The sequence below is a fragment of the Macaca mulatta genome, chromosome 6 (assembly GCF_049350105.2).
Source record: "Macaca mulatta isolate MMU2019108-1 chromosome 6, T2T-MMU8v2.0, whole genome shotgun sequence".
NCBI lineage: Eukaryota > Metazoa > Chordata > Mammalia > Primates > Cercopithecidae > Macaca > Macaca mulatta.
In genome coordinates, this window is record NC_133411.1 from 37,148,520 (window position 1) to 37,160,382 (window position 11,863).

The following is an 11,863-nucleotide window of genomic DNA, read 5'->3' on the forward strand; positions in this document are numbered from 1 at the left end:
AAGAAAGAGGGTGAGCTAACCATGCAAATGTTTGGTGTTTCTTAACAAATGAGTCACTGCTATGGGGCAGCATTATGCTTTGCATTTGCAAGGGCATTATATGATTATAATCTTCACAGCAACCCTGAGAAGTATTATATTATAAGCTACCCCTTTCTCTTTTTTTAAACAAATAGTGAGTTTGAGGTTCAGGTTTACTGACTTAACCAAAGTTCCCAGAAACCATATTAAGAGAAAACACTTTCTTATCAATTTTAATAATTAGTAGTTTTTAAATTTTTCACACACATAACCATGTCACAAGAAATAAATGCTTGTTTCTCTTTTTTCCTCATCCTTAGGTCTTTTAGTTCTCTTTTCTTGTATTATTATTTTGGGGCATACAATGTTGAACAGAAGTAGTGAAGGCAGAGGAAGGACAGAAGGAAGGGAAGGGAAGGGAGGAAGGGAAAGGAAAAAAAAGAAAAAAGAGAAAAGAAAGAACAAAATGAAAGAAAGGAAAGAAAGGAAGGAAGGAAGAAAGAAGGAAGGGAGGGAGGGAGGGAGGGAAGGAGAGAGGGAGGAAGGAAGGAAAGGAAAGAAAGAAAAGAAAGGAAAGAAAGGAAAAGAGAGAAGTTCCAAGATGGCCAAATAGGAACAGCTCCAGTCTGCAGCTCCCAGCATGAGCGACACAGAAGATAGGTGATTTCTGTATTTCCAACTGAGGTACTGGGTTCATCTCACTGGGTCTTGTCAGACAGTGGGTGCAGCCCATGGAGCAGGGTGGGGCATCGCCTCACCTGGGAAGTGCAAGGGGTCGGGGAATTCCCTTTCCTAGCAAAGGGAAGCCATGACAGATGGTACCTGGAAAATCAGGACACTCCCATGCTAATACTGTGCTTTTCCAATGGCCTTAGCAAACAGCACACCAAGAGGTTATATCCCGCATTTGGCTCAGAGGGTCCCACACCCATGGAGCCTCACTCACTGCTAGCACAGGAGTCTGAGATTGAACTGCAAGGTGGCAGTGAAGCTAGGGTAGGGGGGTCCACCATTGCTGAGACTTGAGTAGGTAAACAAAGTGGCTGGGAAGCTCGAACTGGGTGGAGCCCACCACAGCTCAAGGAGGCCTGCCTGCCTCTCTAGACTCCACCTCTGGGGGCAGGGCTAGCTGAACAAAAGGCAGCAGAAACTTCTGCAGACTTAAATGTCCCTGTCTGACAGCTTTGAAGAGACTAGTGCTTCTCTCAGCAAGGAGTTTGAGATCTGAGAACAGACAGCCTGCCTCCTCAAGTGGGTCCCTGACCCCCGAGTAGCCTAACTGGGAGACACCTCCCAGTAGGGGCCGACTGACACCTCATACAAGTGGATGCCCCTCTGAGATGAAGTTTCCAGAAGAAGGATCAGACAGCAACATTTGCTGTTCTGCAGCTTCCACTGGTGATACCCAGGCAAACAGGGACTGGAGTGGACCTCGAGCGAACTCCAACAAATCTGCAGCTGAGGGTCCTGACTGTTAGAAGGAAAAGTAACAAACAGAAAGGACATCCATACCAAAACCCCGTCTATACATCACCATCACCAAGACCAAAGGTAGATAAAACCACAAAGATGGGGAGAAACCAGAGCAGAAAAGCTGAAAATTCTAAAAATCAGAGTACCTCTTCTCCTCCAAAGGAATGCAGCTCCTTACCAGCAATGGAACAAAGCTGGACGGAGAATGACTTTGACGAGTTGAGAGAAGAAGACTTCAGATGATCAGTAATAACAAACTTCTCCAAGCTAAAGGAGGATGTTCGAACCCATCACAAAGAAGCTAAAAACCTTGAATAAAGATTAGATGAATTGCTAACTAGAATAAACAGTGTAGAGAAGTCTTTAAATGACCTGATGGAGCTGAAAACCATAGCATAAGAACTACATGATGCATGCACAAGCTTCAGTAGCCAATTTGATCAAGTAGAAGGAAGGGTATCAAGTTGATTGAAGATCAACTTGATAAGAAAGTGGTGTCTCTTAATATGGAACAGAACCAAGTTGGAAAACACTCTTCAGGATATTATCCAGGAGAACTTCCCCAACCTAGCAAGGCAAGCATGAATTCAAATTCAGGAAATACAGAGAACGCCACAAAGATACTCCTCGAGAAGAGCAACTCTAAGACACATAATTGTCAGATTCACCAAAGTTGAAACAAAGGAAAAAATGTTAAGGGCAGCCAGAGAAAGGTCGGGTTACCCACAAAGAGAAGCCCATCAGACTAACAGCAGATCTCTCGGCAGAAACTCTACAAGTCAGAAGAGAGTGGGGGTCAATATTCAACATTGTTAAAGAAAAGAATTTTCAGCCCAGAATTTCAAAGCCAGCCAAACTAAGCTTCATAAGTGAAGGATAAATAAAATCCTTTACAGACAAACAAATGCTGAGAGATTTTTGTCACCACGAGGCCTACCTTACAAGAGCTCCTGAAGGAAGAACTAAATATGGAAAGGAAAAACTGGTACCAACCACTGAAAAACATGCCAAATAGTAAAGACCATCAATGCTAGGAAGAAACTGCATCAACTAATGAGCAAAATAACCAGCTGACATCATAATGACAGGATCAAATTCACACATAACAATATTAACCTTAAATGTAAATGGGCTAAATGCTCCAATTAAAAGACGCAGACTGACAAATTGGATAAAGAATCAAGACATCAGTGTGCTGTATTCAGGAGACCCATCTCATGTGCAGAGACACACATAGGCTCAAAATAAAGGGATGGAGGAAGATCTACCAAGCAAATGGGAAACAAAAAAAGCAGAGGTTGCAATCCTAGTCTCTGATAAAACAGACTTTAAACCAACAAAGATCAAAAGAGACAAAGAAGGCCATTACATAATGGGAAAGGGATCAATTCAACAAGAAGAGCTAACTATCCTAAATATATATGCACCCAATACAGGAGCACCCAGACTCATAAAGCAAGTCCCTAGAGACCCACAAAGAGACTTAGACTCCCACACAATAATAATGGGAGACTTTAACACCCCACCATCAACATTAGACAGATCAATGAGACAGAAAGTTAACAAGCATATCCAGGAATTGAACTAAGCTCTGCACCAAGTGGACCTAATAGACATATACAGAACTCTGCACCCCAAATCAACAGAATATACATTCTTCTCAGCACCACATCACACTTATTCCAAAATTGACCACATAGTTGGAAGTAAAGCACTCCTCAGCAAATGTAAAAGAACAAAAATTATAACAAACTCTCTCTCAGACCACAGTGCAATCAAACTAGAACTCAGGATTAAGAAACTCACTCAAAACCATTCAACTACGTGGAAACTGAACATTCTGCTCCTGAGTGATTACTGGGTACATAACGAAAAGAAGAGAAATAAAGATGTTCTTTGAAACCAATGAGAACAAAGACACAACATACCAGAATCTCTGGGGAACATTTAAAACAGTGTGTAGAGAGAAATTTATAGCACTAAATGCCCACAAGAAAAAGCAGGAAAAATCTAAAATTGACACCCTAATATCACAATTAAAAGAACTAGAGAAGCGAGAGCAAACACATTCAAAAGCTAGCAGAAGGCAAGAAATAACTAAGATCAGAGCAGAACTGAAGGAGAGACACAAAAAGCCCTTCAAAAAATCAATGAATCCAGGAGCCGGTTTTTTGAAAAGATCAACAAAATTGATAGACCGCTAGCAAGACTAATAAAGAAGAAAAGAGAGAAGAATCAAATAGACGCAATAAAAAATGATAAAGGGGATATTACCACCGATCCCACAGAAATACAAATTACCATCAGAGCATACTATAAACACCTCTACGCAAATAAACTAGAAAACCTAGAAGAAATGGATAAATTCCTGGACACATACACCCTTCCAAGACTAAACCAGGAAGAAGCTGAATCCCTGAATAGACCAATAACAGGTTCTGAAATTGAGGCAATAACTAATAGCCTATCAACCAAAAAAAGTCCAGGACCAGATGGATTCACAGCCGAATTCTACCAGAGGTACAAAGAGGAGCTGGTACCATTCCTTCTGTAACTATTACAATCAAAAGAAAAAGAGAGAATCCTCCCTAATTCATTTTATGAGGCCAACATCATCCTGATACTAAAGCCTGGAAGAGACACAACAAAAAAAGAGAATGTTAGACCAATACCCTGATGAACATTAATGCAAAAATCCTCAATAAAATACTGGCAAACAGAATCCAGCAGCACATCAAAAAGCTTATCCACCACGATTAAGTTGGCTTCATCCCTGAGATGTAAGGCTGGTTCAACATACACAAATGAATAAACAGAATCCATTATATAAACAGAACCAAAGACAAAAACTACATGATTATCTTCATAGATGCAGAAAAGTCCTTCGACAAAATTCAACAGAGCTTCATGCTAAAAACTCTCAATAAACTAGGTATTGATGGGAAGTTCTCAAAATAACAAGAGCTATTTATGACAAACCCACAGCCAATATCATACTGAATGGGCAAAAACTGGAAGCATTCCCTTTGAAAACTGGCACAAGACAGGGATGCCCTCTCTCACCACTCCTATTCAACATAGTGTTGGAAGTTCTGGCCAGGGCAATCAGGCAAGAGAAAGAAATAAAGGTATTCAATTAGGAAAAGAGGAAGTCAAATTATCCCTGTTTGCAGATGACATGATTGTATTTTTAGAAAACCCCATCGTCTCAGCCCAAAATCTCCTTAAGCTGATAAGCAACTTCAGCAAAGTCTCAGGATACAAAATCAATGTGCAAAAATCACAAGCATTCCTATACATCAATAACAGACAAACAGAGAGCCAAATCATGAATGAACTCCCATTCACAATTGCTTCAAAGAGAATAAAACATCTAGGAACCAACTTACAAGGAATGTGAAGGACCTCTTCAAGGAGAACTACAAACCACTGCTCAACAAAATAAAAGAGGACATAAACAAATGGAAGAACATTCCATGCTCATGGATAGGAAGAATCAATATCATGAAAATGACCATACTGCCCAAGATAATTTATAGATTCAATGCCATCCCCTTCAAGTTACCAATGACCTTCTTCACAGAATTGGAAAAAACTACTTTAAAGTTCATATGGAACCAAAATAGAGCCCACATTGCCACAACAATCCTAAGCCAAAAGAACAAAGCTGGAGGCATCACGCTACCTGACTTCAAACTATACTACAAGGTTACAGTAACCAAAACAGCATGGTACTGGTACCAAAACAGAGATATAGACCAATGAAACAGAATAGAGCCCCTGGAAATAATACCACACATCTACAGCCATCTGATCTTTGACAAACTTGACAGAAACAAGAAATGGGGAAAGGATTCCCTGTTTAATAAATGGTGCTGGGAAAACTTGCTAGCTATATGTAGAAATCTGAAACTGGATCCCTTCCTTACATCTTATACAAAAATTAATTCAAGATGGATTAAAGACTTACATGTTAGACCTAAAACCATAATAACCCTAGAAGAAAACCTAGGCAATACCATTCAGGCCATAGGCATGGGCAAGGACTTCATGACTAAAACACCAAAAGCAATAACAAGAAAAGCCAAAATTGACAAAGGGGGTCTAATTCAACTAAAGAGCTTCTGCATAGCAAAAGAAACTACCATCAGAGTAAACAGGCAACTTACAGAATGGGAGAAAAATTTTGCAATCTACCCATCTGACAAAGGGCTAATATCCAGAATTTACAAAGAACTTAAACAAATTTACAAGAAACAATCAAACAACCCCATCAAAAAGCGTGCAAAGAATATGAACAGACACTTCTGAAAAGAAGACATTTATGCAGCCAATAGACACATGAAAAAATGCTCATCATCACTGGCCATCAGAGAAATGCAAATCAAAACAGCAATGAAATACCATCTCACACCAGTTAGAATGTCAATCATTAAAATGTCAGGAAACAACAGGTGCTGGAGAAGATGTGGAGAAATAGGAACGCTTTTACACGGTTGGTGGGAATGTAAACTAGTTCAACCATTGTGGAAGATAGCATAGCGATTCCTCAAGGATCTAGAACTAGAAATACCATTTGATCCAGCCATTCCATTACTGGGTATATACCCAAAGAATTATAAATCATGCTGCTATAAAGACACATGCACATGTATGTTTATTGTGGCCCTATTCACAGTAGCAAAGACTTGGAACCAACCCAAATGTCCATCAATGATAGACTGGATTAAGAAAATGTGGCACATATATGCCATGGAATACTATGCAGCCATCAAAAAGGATGAGTTCATGTCCTTTGTAGGGACATGGATGTAGCTGGAAACCATCATTCTGAGCAAACTATCGCAAGGATAGAAAACGAAACACTGCATGTTCTCACTCATAGGTGGGAATTGAACAATGAGAACACTTGGACATAGGGTGCGGACATCACACACTGGGGCGTGTCGTTGGGTAGGGGGATGGAGGAGGGGTAGCATTAGGAGATATACCTAATGTAAATGACAAGTTAACAAGCACAACACACCAACATGGCACATGTATACATATGTAACAAACCTGCACGTTGTGCACATATACGTTAGAACTTAAAGTATAATGAAAAAAAAAAAAAAGAAGAAGTAGTGAAGGCAGGCATCCTTGGCTTGCTCTGGATCTCAGAGGGAAAGAGTGTGGCATTAAGGATATTTGCAGTAGTTTTGTGTTCTTGTTTACAAATACAAATTTGCTTATAGGTAGATAGATAAATAGATAAACATTTATTCAAAAATGAATGTTTGCTTTTATTCCTTGTTTCCTAGGACTTTTAAAACACATAAATAAATATTGAATTTTATTTAAATGTTTCCTGCATCCATTTGTAATGGTCATGTGACTTTACTCTTTTCAACCATTAATGTGATTTATAATAATTTATTTTCCTTTTTAAAAACCTTTTAAATTTTGCAGCCAGTCACGGTGGCTCATGCCTGTAATCCCAGTACTTTGGGAAGCCAAGGTGGGTGGATCACTTGAGCTCAGGAGTTCGAGACCAGCCTGGGGAATGTGGCGAAACTCATCTCTACTAAAATTACAAAAATTAGCCAACGTGGTGGTGCACGCATGTAGTCCCAGCTAGTCAGGAGGCTGAGGTGGGAGAATCGCTTGAACCAAGGAGGTGGATATTGCAGTGAGCCGAGTTTACACCACTGCACTCCAGCCTGGGTGACAGAGCAAGGCTCTGTCTCAAAACAAACAAACAAACAAACAAACAAACAAACAAAAAACACCTTTCAAATTTTGAAATACAACACATATTCAAAAAATGCATAAAATATAAATGTACAGTATAGTGAATAAGCATGAATGGAAACATACTTGTAAAAAATATTCAAGTGAAGAAACAAAACATTGCCCCTTGAGTGATATCCTTGAATCAAAAGCACTACCATGGCTTTTATAGTCAGTCCCTTCACTTGACTTTCTTTATAATTTGCCCAACTATGTATGTATTTCTAAACAATAAAGTTTAGGTTTTGGCATTTTTCTGTTTTGTATATATTGGATATATTTTTTTAAAGCGTTATTTCTTCAATTTAAAGCTATATCCCATTTCTATTATTTTAATGATTGCAGAGGTTCTAACAAGTGTACTTAACTTCTCAAAGTCTAAGTTAAGCAATATCTTTACCCTCTTTCTGGATATTACTACAACCTAAAAACACTATAACACCATTTCCTCCACTCTCAATCTATATGGTGAGTTGTATAATTTAATTATCTCTATATATAGGTTTTGCCTTTTATGATGAAATAAAATGTACATACAGCAAAGCACATACAAACGAACGTACTACTTAATAATTTACTACAAAGTGGACACCTGTAAAACCACCACCCAAGTCAACAAATAGAACATAGCCAGCAATCCAGAAGCTTCTCTTGTGCATCACTGCAATCACTAATTCCTTGGTCCCTCTCAAAGGTAAGCAATAGCCTGACATGTATGGCAATCTCTTCCTTGATTTTTTAAATGTTTTTACCACTAGACCTTCCTGTTTTAACTCTACAATTTTATTTTGCCTGTTTTTGAATTGTATGTAAATTATATTCTATTGTTTTTTCCTGTTTTGCCTCTTTTGATCCACATTATGTTGGTGAGTTTTATCCATGTTGTTGTGTGGCTGTAACAAATACATTTCCATTTATTCAATGCATCCTTTTAGGTAAATTCATTCTGTTGAATGAGTTGTTTGTGACTGGGCTATTATAAATAATGCTACTAGGAAGATTATTTTACATGTCTCTTGGTGCACATATACACATGTGGAGATATATATATATATATATACACACACACACACACACACAATAAAATTCCTGATTATGAGTACTTCAACTTTAGTAGATATTACCAAAATAGTTTTAATGTGGTTGTATCAATATATACTCCCAGTGTTCAATTACTTCACATTCTTGCCAATACTTATGAGAAAATAAAAGAGTGCTTATCTGAGGAATATGAGTCTTTCTAAATTATTAGGCCCAGAGAAACATTAAAATGGGACAGTATCCTCCCCTTGAGCTATGTACTCATCTCATAGAAACTGCTTGCTATTGCCACAAATAGCCACAAGTTAACCTAATAATGCCCCACCAGACACTATAAACCAAATCCTATGATGCAGGACAGGTAGGCCCCAAACTTATTGCTTAGCCCAGGAGAGTTCTTGGCTTTACCTAGGAATGATTTCGAGGGCAAGCCAGTGTGGTTAGACAGCAATCTTTTATTGAATGGCACTGCTCCTTCAAGAGAAGGACAAACTCATAAGCAGTGCACCCACAGTCAGCAATCTTCGCAACTGTGTTCGTATTTGCTTATACCCACTTTCAATTACATGCAAATTAAGGGGTGGGCCAATGCAAATTAAGGGACAGGTATATTTAGAACTTTCTTGGAATGAGGTGGTAACTTCCAGGTCATTGCCATGGAAAGGGGTGGTAACTTCTGGGTCATTGTCATGGCATTTGTAAACTGTCATGGTGTTGATGGGAGTGTCTTCTGCTAATGAGCAAAAAGGACAGCTGGGGATGACTTTCATCGCCCTCTGCTGGTTCTTTCTGGTTTCTCCACTTGATCCTGTCTGAACCAGATCCTGTTTTGGTCAGCAGCAGCGTTGTGACCAGAAAACAAGCTCTGCCAGTCTCCCACCTCACCTATAGTTTTACAATATATAGCCAATCACTAATCAATATTATTTCTGTAAGTCACTGAGAATTCCTGTTGAACAACTTTGTATCAGTTCACTCTCTGATCTCTGTCCCCTTTTTTTTGCTTTGTTGTAACAAAGCCCCAAAGGAGCTCATTTTCAAGCTTACTTGGGTCTCAGTCTTTCAGCTGTCCTCATTTTGGCTCAAGTAAACTCTTTAAATTATGTTTTAGCCTCTTCCTTTTAGGTCAACTCATTATTATTATTATTATTTTTAAATTAGTTATTCTGATAGGTGTGGCTGAGGTATTTTGTTCTTTAATTTGCTTTTCAATAATTCTAACCAAGGTGTGGTGGCTCACATCTGCAATCCCAGAGCGCTGGGGGGACAAGATGATTTCACTTGAGGCCAGGAGTTCAAGACCAGTCCTGGGCAACATAGTGAGAGTGTTTCTATAAAAAAATAAAATAAAAATTAGCTGGGTGTGGTGGTGTGTACCTGTAGTCCTAGCTACTTGGGAGGCTGAGGTGGGAGGATCCCTTGCACCCAAGAGTTTGAGGTTACAGTCAGCTATGATTGCATCACTGCACTCCAGCTCGGGCAACATAGTGGGACCCTGTCTCTAAAAAATAGAAATAAAAAAAATTCTAAGAAAAGAAAGCACATATATATTTAGGAATCCCCTTTCATGTAGGGCCTATTCAAATGTCTTGCCTGTTTTTCTATTGGTTTGTTTTTATCATATTGACTTTTAAAAGTTCTTCATATATTGTAGGATGTGAGACACATGTAACTTTTTCTTTACATAACATTGGTAACAACTAGTCACATGATTTCACCAGATACAAAGGATCCTGGGAATGTAAGCTAGCTGTGGTGCACAGGAAGAAGAAAAAATGAGATTTTTGAGCACTTATTAGTCACTACAATAATATAATCTAACAAATAAAAAATATTTCCCTATATTCCAAGTTTGCAAGTTTTTATTTCACAAAGAATTTCATTAAAATATTTCAATGATTTTATTTACTGAGATTGTCATATAATTCTCTTTCTGGTCATATGTAATGAAGCCTTGCTACCATGATAATCACTGCTTACACAGCTGACTTGGCTTTGGCCTCCTGACCTGCATAGGATCATCCTTGACGTAGGTTAGATACTTGTCCCCCCTCAAATCTTATATTGAAATATAATCCCCAATGCTGGAGGTGGGAGATGATTGTATCCTGGGGGTGGCTTTATCATGAATGGTTTAGCACTATCCTCTTGGTGCTGCCCTCTCAGTAGTGAGTGAGATCTTGAGAGATGTGGTTGTTGAAGCAGCTTGCTGCCAGCACTCATTTACTTTTACATAAACATGTTCTTTGAGGCTAAAGCAAATATGATTGACTTTCAGTGTAAAAACAAAATATAAAAACTGTTCTTGGAGTTATTTCTAAACAGAACTAACATCAGAATTGTCAGAATCATCAGAATTGTCTACTTCAGAAAAATTGGATTCATCAAATTAATCTTCGCCCAACAATTGTCTGAGAATGATGTTAACATCATGCATAGAAACATTACATTTTCTCAAATTAGACATTTCAGAGATGAAGAATTACTATATGTTATACGTGGAAATACCACTACTAAAAACAGACATAATTCCTTAAATATAATTATGTCTTTTATTTCCAAAGTCGATATACTAGAGTGATAAGAAAATAATAATAAAAGTGAGACATTTCGTGGCAAAGTTATCTTGGCATACATGCTGCAGCTACAAGTGCTGCAGGTTGAGTATTCTCAGTGCAAACAGGCAAAGGGTTAAAAGTGTGTGGCAGTCCTCTCCCTTCTTGCTCCAGTTCTCACTGTGTGATGTGATTTTTGTCATGACTGTAAGCTTCCTGAGGTCTTCCCAGAAGCCAAGCAGATGCCAGCATTATGCTTCCTATAAAGCCTGCAGAACTGTGAGCCAATTACACCTCTTTTCTGCATAAATTACCCAGTCTCAGGTATTTCTTTATAGCAATCCAAGAAAGGCCTAATACAATTCCCAGTCCACACTGAATGTTCACTTTCCTCTGCAGAATAAAAAGTAGGTATTTCCTGGGCCCTGAACAACAGAAAGCAGAACAAATAGATGCTTGTGTGGTTGTACAGCATTGCTTAGGTACCAGCAGCAGCCTGGCAATGCTCATTCCTCAGAGGTTGGAGCACCATAATGTTTCTTCCTCAAGCTCTACAATGTGGTAACTCCAACCTCTTCACTTTTATCTTCCCAACCATAGGGGTGACTGCTTTCTGCAGATTTTCTTTCTAGGTTTCTACACAGCTCCATTGTTGCTCTTACAGCATTCTAACATGTATGTAACCAATCACTTCTGTTAAACCTGGCATCATACCTGTTTTCTTGATCATATCCAGATACATTACCCTTGAAAAATTCTAAGCTTAAGGTATTGATGTGAACAAATCCTCAATATATAAGTAAAAAATTTGACTGAAATATCTCTGTATTCCAGGGCCATGGGGAGATGTTTTATTTAGAGAGAGAATTGAGTGTCCAAATTAGAAGTAAATAATAAAGGCTGCTCCCTCTTCACTTTATGTATTCTATAACCCAGGTGTCCAGAGACCACAGAAGCAAGCCATAACTGTTTAATCTTTTGGTGGCTGCGAACCATTTTTGAAG